Source organism: Neltuma alba, unplaced genomic scaffold, assembly GCF_004799145.2.
Source record: "Neltuma alba isolate B1F8T4 unplaced genomic scaffold, ASM479914v2 tig00012490_pilon, whole genome shotgun sequence".
Lineage (NCBI taxonomy): Eukaryota > Viridiplantae > Streptophyta > Magnoliopsida > Fabales > Fabaceae > Neltuma > Neltuma alba.
The window spans coordinates 85871-96075 of NW_021636962.1; positions in this window are offsets into that span (position 1 = coordinate 85871).

Genomic DNA, 10205 nt, shown 5'->3' on the forward strand with positions numbered 1-10205 from the left:
ATCTAGCTACTTATGGAGGCTTTTACTAAGCATATAATTATCAGCAATGTGAGGAACAATCACTAGCAATCTCAACAAGAATCGTATTGATTTCATAATCAAGAACTTATGTACTTAATGTAATATCTGAACATATTTGCAAACTTCAGGTTGCAAGTTGATCATAAGCACCTGTGACCATTTTATAGATGCATCTTTCACTTATAGAGTATTACTTTGGTCTACATGGTGTCTAAATGGGCCCATATATAAATCTGATACATTATAAATCTGTACGGATCCGATTTTGAGCATAGCTAGTGATGTTCTCTATGAGAACAAACAACACATAAAAATTCTTGAATCACATATCATTTTAAAGAATCTTCTGGTTCTTTAATAAATCACAATGCACATTTTTTATGATATTTTGCATTATTATGATCCGGGATGATTTGACCGGTCATGCCAAACTATGAATGCATAAACTTCTGGTTTATTGTAAAATTATTCTCAATTATTGGTAAACTTCTTGTTACCATGTTATATTATTTATTTTTTTCCTTAATATTCCATAAGGAATATGTTATCAATTATAGATTTTATCTTCAGGATAATAAATAATGATATAACTCTTCTAGAGCATTAGTTTTTATCTTATACCCAAATGGTAGAAACCTGTGCACTCATGGAAGGTTGAGCGCTATTGGCTCTTCTGGAGCTTTTTTCAAAAGGAACATGAGATATAAGGAATGAAATTAATATTAATAATAACAAATTCCATCTAACATGATTCACACTTGTATTTCAACAATTTCAACAATCTCCCCCTCAAGTGTGAGTCATATAAATATATTTTTCTTATTTTTGTATTTCAAATACAATGAATAATATAGTAAGCTAATAACATATCTTTAACTTGAAAATCCAAATGCTTCCTGATTTATATATAATAATAGATTTAAATCTAATTGAGCTATCACTTTAAAACCCTTTAATAAGCAAATATTCTAATATAAATGTTTGTGGGTCATAATTTTTCATTATCAATTTCTTCTCTGCCCACAAAAATAATGGGGGGAACTACATTAGTTATTTAAGAACTATATCAATTTTGTTACTAGTTCTTCATGAACTATATCAATATTTTGCTATTAGTTTTTCTGGAACTATATCAATATTTTGTTATTAGTCCTTCTGGAACTATATCAATTTTTTGATTACATATAGTTCTTCAAAAAAAAAATGCTATATATAGTTCTTCAGGAACTAAAATATTTATTTCACTATATGATATACTTCACTTTTTGTTATACCCCCTTTTTTTTAAAAAAAAAAATATGAAGCATTTTTTTTTGAACAAAAATTTATATATTTTCTTGATATTTCGTTATTCAAAAACTTTATTTCCTTGTATATATTATGTAATGCTTCAAAACTTATTCATAAATTTATAAATTCAACAAAAAAAAATCTATAAGGACTAAAAATCAAACTATATAGTTAGGAAGATTTGAATCATAAGCCTTCAGGGCTATTTATAAGCTATTAGTCTTCAAGACTCTATATAATGAATATTTATTTTAAAAATCATTTGTGTCCCTTAATATTTGAACCATAAGCCTTCAGGGCTTTAAAAATATCATAAGTTATTATTTTCATATTATTTAATAATATGAGTGTAATGGCTCCTGGCCATTTAGTAATAGGAAATTATAATATTAATAAATATCAAAATGAATGTCAAGAATATATGAGAATAAAATAAGAATAAAAATTAAATTTTAAATTAATTAAATGTAACATGAAATAAAGAGAAAAGGCAAACTCTTTTACCAACACATTCTTCACTATATAGTTATTAATTTTCTGGGCTATATTATTTATAATTCTAATTGTCATAATTTTTTTTTTATAAACAAACTATGTAATGATCCTTCTCATAATTAAAACTATATGGCTTCAGGCCATTTAAAAAAAATTTGATGTTATATGGCTTCAGGCCAACTAATAAAATAACAAAATTAAATATTTATGACTTCTAGTCATAAGATAGAAAATCAAAATTATATGAATGCGAACCATTTAATAAGATAAAAGAAAATTTAAATATATATATAAATGGCTTCTGGCTATAAAATAGAAAATTCAACATGATATATATAAATAAAGAAAAATTATATATATATGGCTTATGGCCATAAAATAGAAAATACAAATTATATTGCTTCTAGCCTTTTAATGAAATAAAAAAAAATTCAAATATCTATGGCTTCTGGCCGTAAGATAGAAAATCAAATTTATATGGCAACTAGCCATTTAATAAGATAAAACAAAATTATATATATATGGCTTCTGGCCATAAAATAGAAAATTCAAATTACATGGCTTCTAGCCATTTAATAAGATAACAGTAATCAAATATATATGACTTCTAGCCATAAGATAGAAAATTTATACGTAAATACTTCTAGTTATTTAATAAGATAAAATTTCAAATACATATGACTTCAAGTCATTTAAAAAAAAATAGAGAATTAACCCCATATATATATATGGCTTCTAGCCATAAGATAAAAACTCAAAGTTGTATAGCTTCTGGCTATAATATAGAAAATCAAAATCATATGGCTTTTAGCCATTTAATTTGAAAAGAATGAAAAATCTGAGTTATATGGCTTCTGGCCATTTAGTTACAATGAGATAAAAACTTAAAATTATATGGTTTCTGGCCATTTAACTTTAGATGGTAAATCTTTATGGATACTGCTAGTATCTATTGGAACTTCGGGTTCCATCGAAATAGTGACGTCAAGTCAATAACAAATATTATAAGGGGGGGAAAAATCCCTAATCATAGCCATGGAGCCCAATGTTTAAAACAACGGTAGATAACCCTTTTAATTCCATATAATGGCTTAGATTATCCTAGATAAATTGAATAGGAATACGAATACTCTGAAACACCATATATATGATGCTCGAGGTATTTTTATTTGAACAGAGCAAATGATACTCTAGAAAAATAATAAAGATGATGCTCTAAAATTATGATGGGGTAGAAAAGTATATCATACGCACCTTGGTTAGAGCTTCGTGCTGATAACGTGTTATGAATAAAAAAAGAAATAGAGAAGAATCATATAAAGGAAGAGAGGATTGATAAGAGAGAGTCTTTCTCATTCCATTCAAGAGTACACAATACATTATACAGGGCCTCTATTTATAGGCACAACTTTACATCTTTGATAGAATCTACAGATTACATGATAATATGAGATAGTTGTGGGATATAGAGATAATGGAAGATATTAGATATTATAGGAGATATAGGAGATAAAGGGAGATATATGGACATCCACAAAGATATTATTATATTCATAACAGACATCAAGTTTTGGTTTGAAAAAAAAATTTGAGACTTCATAATTAGTGTGAATTTTTTATGGTATTACATGGGTTGTATGTCAAGAATCATTCAAAAAGCATTTTAGAGGGTTAATACTGATTTCTTTTTCTTTTTTCTTTTTGGAAAAATTAAAGACAGAAGCCATAATCACTGGGTTGGGAAATGACTTTCAAAGAATTAAAGCCCCCAAAAAGGTCCTAAATGACGTGAAGAAGGATGAAGGGTGAAGGAAGAGATTTCCACTGCATGTTAATTATGGGAGCAGTAGAATAATATTTATGTTGGAAAGGTGGATTTGAAAAATTGTTAAATTGAGTTTATAGATGAAAAGAAGACCACCATTTAAGCTCCTAGGTCTCCGGTCCTTTTTTTTTGGGGGGGGGGGGGGAAGAGGGTGAGACGAAGGAGAAGAAGGAAAGAGCAAAAGAAAGGAAGGAGGAGGAAGAACAACCAAGCATTAGGTAAGTTTGTGATCAAACTTCATCTCTACCTTTAGATCTTGAGCTTAAAGCTTCCTACAGTCTCTAAATCACTCTTGATTGTGTGTTTATCAAGAGAAAAAGTTGGAATCTTCCGTGTGGTATGGGGAATTGGAGAGAAAAGGAGGAGAGGAAAAATTTTAATGAGTTCGCGTTTTAAAAAATTAGAGACGTGGGATTAAAAGCTTTTAATTAATCTTGTTTATTCTTTTTTCTTACATATTCTCTTTATTGAAATTTCATAACCTCACTTTTCTAATTTTTTAAATCTAGCTTATTAAAAAATTTTCTCTACTCTCATCGCCTCTAATTCCCTCATACTAAACATAGTTAAGGGTTTCAAGAGGAGTACTCATCAAGAAAACAAACTTGGACTACGTTAGGTGATGATACTATTGTTGTTAGTGAAGATGTTGATGATGTTATTGATGGTTAATCGAGTTGTTTTTCACCTTTTTGTAATTTGAAAAGCATGGAAAATAAGGGAAAATGCTTTTCTAGAAAATATGAAGAGGACGATTTAAAGCTAAATTAAAGTTAAGAAAGTAATAAATTGAAGGTATGAAATCAAGAAATTGATGGAATGGAAGTTGTAAAAATCACATTGTTCCCCTTGAATGAGTGCCTTAATTAGCCTTGACTAGCTAGGGTCTATCCTAGAGATGGATTTTAATTGGTAAATTTTCATGCTTCTTCGAAAGAGTTTTAAATGAAAAATAAGTGTGGAAGCATTAAAACTTAAATTGGAATTTCTGACCTATTTTATATGAAGGAAGGAGTTTGATTTTGCTCAATTTGAGTTTGAAAGTGGATTCTAAATGTAAAATTATAGGGGAGAAGCATGAGGAATTAATTTGAAAGCAAGTAGATTAAAAGTCCAAAAAGTAGGATTTAAGGAATCAAAGTAAGGGAAGTTATATTTACGTGGAAAAAGGTATCATAAGCTTCACAGTTATTGTCTTTCGTTACTTACCTTCCATCAAACATAGTAGTCGCAGCCGAGCTCACTATAAAGTCTATTTCTTCCATAATTTTCCTTCCAATATTTTCATCATTAAGTCCCAAGTTCACAAGCGAAACACCAGCAATGGCCCCCACCTTCTCTGACATGAAAGAATCCAAAACTGTACCCATCTTATCTCGAAGAACCTTGAACAGGTCCTTCCCCATAATCTAGCCAGATTAAATATAAGAAGGAAAAAAGAAATCATTTTAACTAGATATGTCTGTAATTTATAATAAATTGAAGGATGAATTAGCCATTAAGTTGAGGAATTTATGTACGTCATCATGCAAGCGCTTTGCAGCTGCATCAGAGTCAGAAACTCTTAGAAGAAGGTACGATTTCTTCAAATCGGGTTGAGTCCTTAATAACTTCTCCACAAAAACTGCAAAGGAAATTAGGCGTTCGAATCAAGAAAGGAAAGATCTAGTAATTGCTTGGTGACTCATAAGAGAGGAACTCTTTATTTATTGCATAATGCAGAAGGATAAAAATACTGTCATAGAATAGGAGTAGTATTACGTGAAGAAAAACTTAATATGAGAGATAAGAAGGAATGACGCGTTATACCAGTATTTAGGATCCAACCAAAATCCTTAAATGGATTTTATATTTATGATAAGAGAGAATAATTGCCTAGCTTCACCGTTGGACATTAGGCATTAGCTATAATAGAGTTAGATAACTTGGTAACTAATAATGATTTTGCTCAGAAATCGATGCATGTTAGCACATACTCCTTCCAGTCTTTTTTAGAAAAAAGATATTGAAGGAATTTTAAAAAAACATATTATATTAAATAATTCAACTAACATTTATAATCTATTCAAATTAGTTAATTAAGTATTACATTAAAAATCAGAGAAATATTAAAGGAATCGGATTAGTGATCTCCCCTTCCCTCCTTTTCCTTTTATTTCACCAGAAACACTCCTCTTTTTCAAACTACGCACACGCACATATAGGATGATCGATGGGAGAACTTCAACTTGCAACACGTGCATTATGTAGAAGCTCTCATTAATGCCCTCCCTCTATTTTTCGGCCTCTCTTGCTCATAGCCTGAACAACAAATCATCAAGCCCGCACTCACATCAAATCATTCTTTTCGTCTTTTTTTTTTTAATAGGATTTTTCATACTGTACTCTTGAAAACTTCTTCACTTCAGTTTCTTATCATGATTTTGCAGGAGTTATTTTTCATTGTAAGAATTTTTTTTCACTTCCCTCGCCATTTTCCCTCTCTTCTTCCTCTCCTTTCTTTTGAAACCAAACCATGGTGTTTGGATGAAACCAAACCATGGTTTAGAGAATAGCTTCTAAAGAATAGATTATAGAAAGAATAGATTTTGTAAAAAAATGATTCTGAGGACTGAGAGTGTTTGAATAGTTATTATCAGAAGTATTTTTTATATGTGCAAATTACTAAAAAAGGTATAAGTTAATATGATAATTACATAAAAAATAAATTTTATAATATATTTTAATTTGAAGGAATAAAATGTTAATAATATATTTTTTTACCAATATAATTAATAATATATACGATGATAGAATTAATAAATAATTAATATGTGTACATATATTTATAAAATATAAGATTAAATATGTTGTTAAAAAAATGAAAAAAAAATTTCTAGGTCAAAAACAAAAAGAATTAGGAAGAAGAAAGAAAGAGAAATGTGAAGACATGAAGATAGCTCCTTGCTTTCGCTGACAATGTCCATGCTCATTCAAAAAGTGAAATTTTTTTGCTTATGATAAAATCATGGTTTTGATGGCTAAACCATGGTTTTGTGACAAAACCATGATTTCAAAAAATTAAAGGGTGTTTGGATATTTTTAAAGGCAAACCTTGGTTTGAGCTCCAAAAGTGCTTTTCCAAGGTTTGCCAAACACCCTTTTCATCTGATGAACTTTCTTCTTCTTTTCCATAGCTCTCATGTTTTCTAGGCCAATAAAAAAGTGACCCAGATAACCAAGACAACAGAGGAGGTTACCTGAGTTACTCTTGGGTTGCATCAGTTTTGTACCGGGCCTGTCTATTTAACGGATCAAACAAATGCGAGGTCACCGATTCCCAAGCCAACCCTTTTTTTTTTTTTTTACCAGAATTCCCAAGCCAACCCTGCCAAGCTCATTTTCTAACAAACATTCACCTCAAGGTTTGTTAAATCTACATTATTAGATATTCCTCTAACTTTTAATATAAGAGCTACTCCTTACTGTTTATAATATAAGAAATTGGTTAACTTTTCTCATATATCAAGAAATGGAAGTTTAGTCATTAAATTTGTTCTAAAATGATAGAGTTGTTCTATTTTACCCCTAAAAATGATGAAATTGCATTTAATGTTATACTTTTATTATCTCTTATCTCTCTCCTCTCTCTCCTATATTTAATAAGGGTAAAAGTGAAAAATCACATTAATTATGGTGACAACGCCTTATATTTTGAATCACAATTTTTTTCTAACTAACATCTTATATTGTGAACCAGATGGAGTAATTAATAAATTTAAGTAGATTAGTGAAGCTAAATGAGTTATACTTAATTCTAATATGATATAATTTTTCTAAAATACTCATATATGTAATATTATTATACATCAATTTATAAATTAAATAAATTATTTGGGAGAAAATGACAGACCTAAGAGAGAAAATAAATTAAGGTTTCATATTTATAACTAAAATTAACTCTATAATTAGCTCTCATATTTAGCATCCTACTTATCACATGTATTTTTTTTCTTCCTTGTTTTGTTCCATTCAGTTTGTTTTCCCTTTTTAATTTCCAGTTTATCCTACCTTTCATCTTTTTTTATTCATATTTTCTCTCACCTTCTTCATCTTGTTTTGTGAGACTTTTTACAGTACGTTAATTAACTGCCCCCTACATTACACCTCAATAATATCATTTTTTTTTTCAAAACATAAATTCGGTATATGTTTGTAATTGCATTAATATACAACAAAATTGAGTAGAGTAGAAATTTACCCGCAGTTTTTACAAGTCTTCGTGCGAATATAGATAATTCACTTTAGTTTTCTTTGAAAACTGTCACATCCCGAGAATTTTCATTTGGATATAGAGAATCAAAAATTAGGATGAGAGTTAATATAGAAACTAAATAGGGAGACGAAACAACTTTTGATGTGAAATCCCTATAAGTCTGGGCTGGCATTTTCATAATTATCGGTCTAGGAAGGACAACATGGGAAACTTGGAGAAAAATTCCAGAAAATTCCCAAAAATTGGTAAAATTATAAATTAGAGGTTTTGAAAACTCTGTTGAGGCCCAAAAGGTAAAATTATTACGAAAATAAATTATTATAGAATTTTCTGTAAACAGAGATTTTTTGAGAAAATATTAGGAAATAAGAGGATAATAATTATTTTAATTAGTTAGAGGCCTCAATAATTTTGAAAAAAAATATGAAAAAATTATATAAATATTTATTTGAATTTCTAAAATTGGTTTTAGGCCTTGAAAGTCTAGGAATTCATTTCAGAGAATTTATTTTCCCGCAGTGACACCGATAAAGGCTTAATCAGAGAAAATCCAAATAAATACCTAGAGGTGGCAAAAAATTCTGAAACTTTTCATATCAGGTTCTCATATTAAAAGGTGAATTATTATGGAGAGAAATAAATTTTTGAAGGTCTGAAAAAATTATGGAATATTACTAGTGAATAGTAACCAAGAAAGTGTCGAAATGGTTTGGGATTTTGAGTTGGTTTGTGGGCTATATTTTTGGACCAACCTAGACCATTTGTGGGGCCCACATTGAGCCCAATAAGGGCCCAAATTCATGCAGCTTCTGGACAGCTCCATATTTAATTAAATAAAATGCAAAATTAAGGGATAAATGTTGGAAAATTCTATAGTTGAGACACATGGTTAAATTGAAGCTTTAAGGCACTTGATGGCTGCCAACACACTTCATTTCCTGCCACCTTGGACGTCCAAATTGAGAAGAGAATGGCAGATTTCATTTTCTATAAATACCCCCTCCTAAAATACAAAAAAAAATGTTGGAAAAATAGAAAAACAAGGGGAGGTTCTGTCACTTTGGTTCCAGCTCTAATCAACCAAAAATCTTGAGGTATTTGGGCAAGGAATCACTCAACTTACATCAAGAAAACATCAAGGTATTTTTAAGCCTCCTTATCCCTAAGTTTGACACTATTTTAGTAAGGGTTTTGGCTTGAAAAATCAAGTATATATGCTGCCAAATTTCGGTTTGATCATGGAAGGTTGAGGGAATGATAGAAACCCTAAATATCAAGTAGACTAAGCAAGGTTAAGTGGTGTATGGATTGATTTTTGGAATAAAACCAAGTTAGGGATTTAGAGAAGCAATTTGGCTAGCTACTGTTCATGCTGAAGGAAATTGTTTTTCATTGATTTGATGATTCCAGTGGGTTTAAAACATGTTTTTGTGTAGGGATATACTATTAGAAAGTGTTTAAAATGATTGGAATCAAAAATGAAAATTTTGGAAGATTATACCCCTTATTCAGCCAAGATAAATTCATGGGGAACAAGTTTGATTTTCAAAAATCTGATTCCATATTTGAACTCCACATGAAAAATTGTGTAGGAATGAGTCATGAGGTTATTGATTCTAAAGGAAGAATTATTTTGTTAAAAATCAAAGAAAAAGGGGGGGAAATTATTAAGTTAAAGATAAAGTGTTATATTTAAGTGGTTTGGCTATTAATGTGGCTTATGTTTATGCTTGATTTAATAGCTTTTGGGAGGAGGAGTTAAGGAGGATCATTGTCCCTTGAGGAGACCAAATTAATCAAGTGATAAAAGGTAGCTTTGGATTATAATTTGATTGTATATCTTGCTTGTTTAATGTGATTTGTTGTTTGCTTGGATTGAGGAACTTGTATTGTGATTTTGGTTGGTTGGATACCCTTGGTTTATACTTTGGCCAAATGCATTGAATTGTGTTAATATGGAAGTGTGAATGTTTCTCTCCTAGCATATTGTGGATATGATTTTATGTGACTTGAGGATGTCTTGAAGTTCTATAACATGTCACATTATAACTTGCTTGATTTGCATGATAATTGTAATTCAAATGCTATTGAGATTTCTTTGAAATCTCACTCCTCCTATGTTAATTTATGTACCAAATAGGGGATGTTTCATCCACTCACAAGGGCAAGGAAATGGTATTGGGATGAAGGGGCATTATGGAATCCATGACATTGTGAAATGTTATGTAATGTTATGTTGAACTTTATGTTAAGTTGTAATAAATTATTGATGATGATATAATGTAAATTGTATTGTTATACTATGCTCTAATGTTGAAA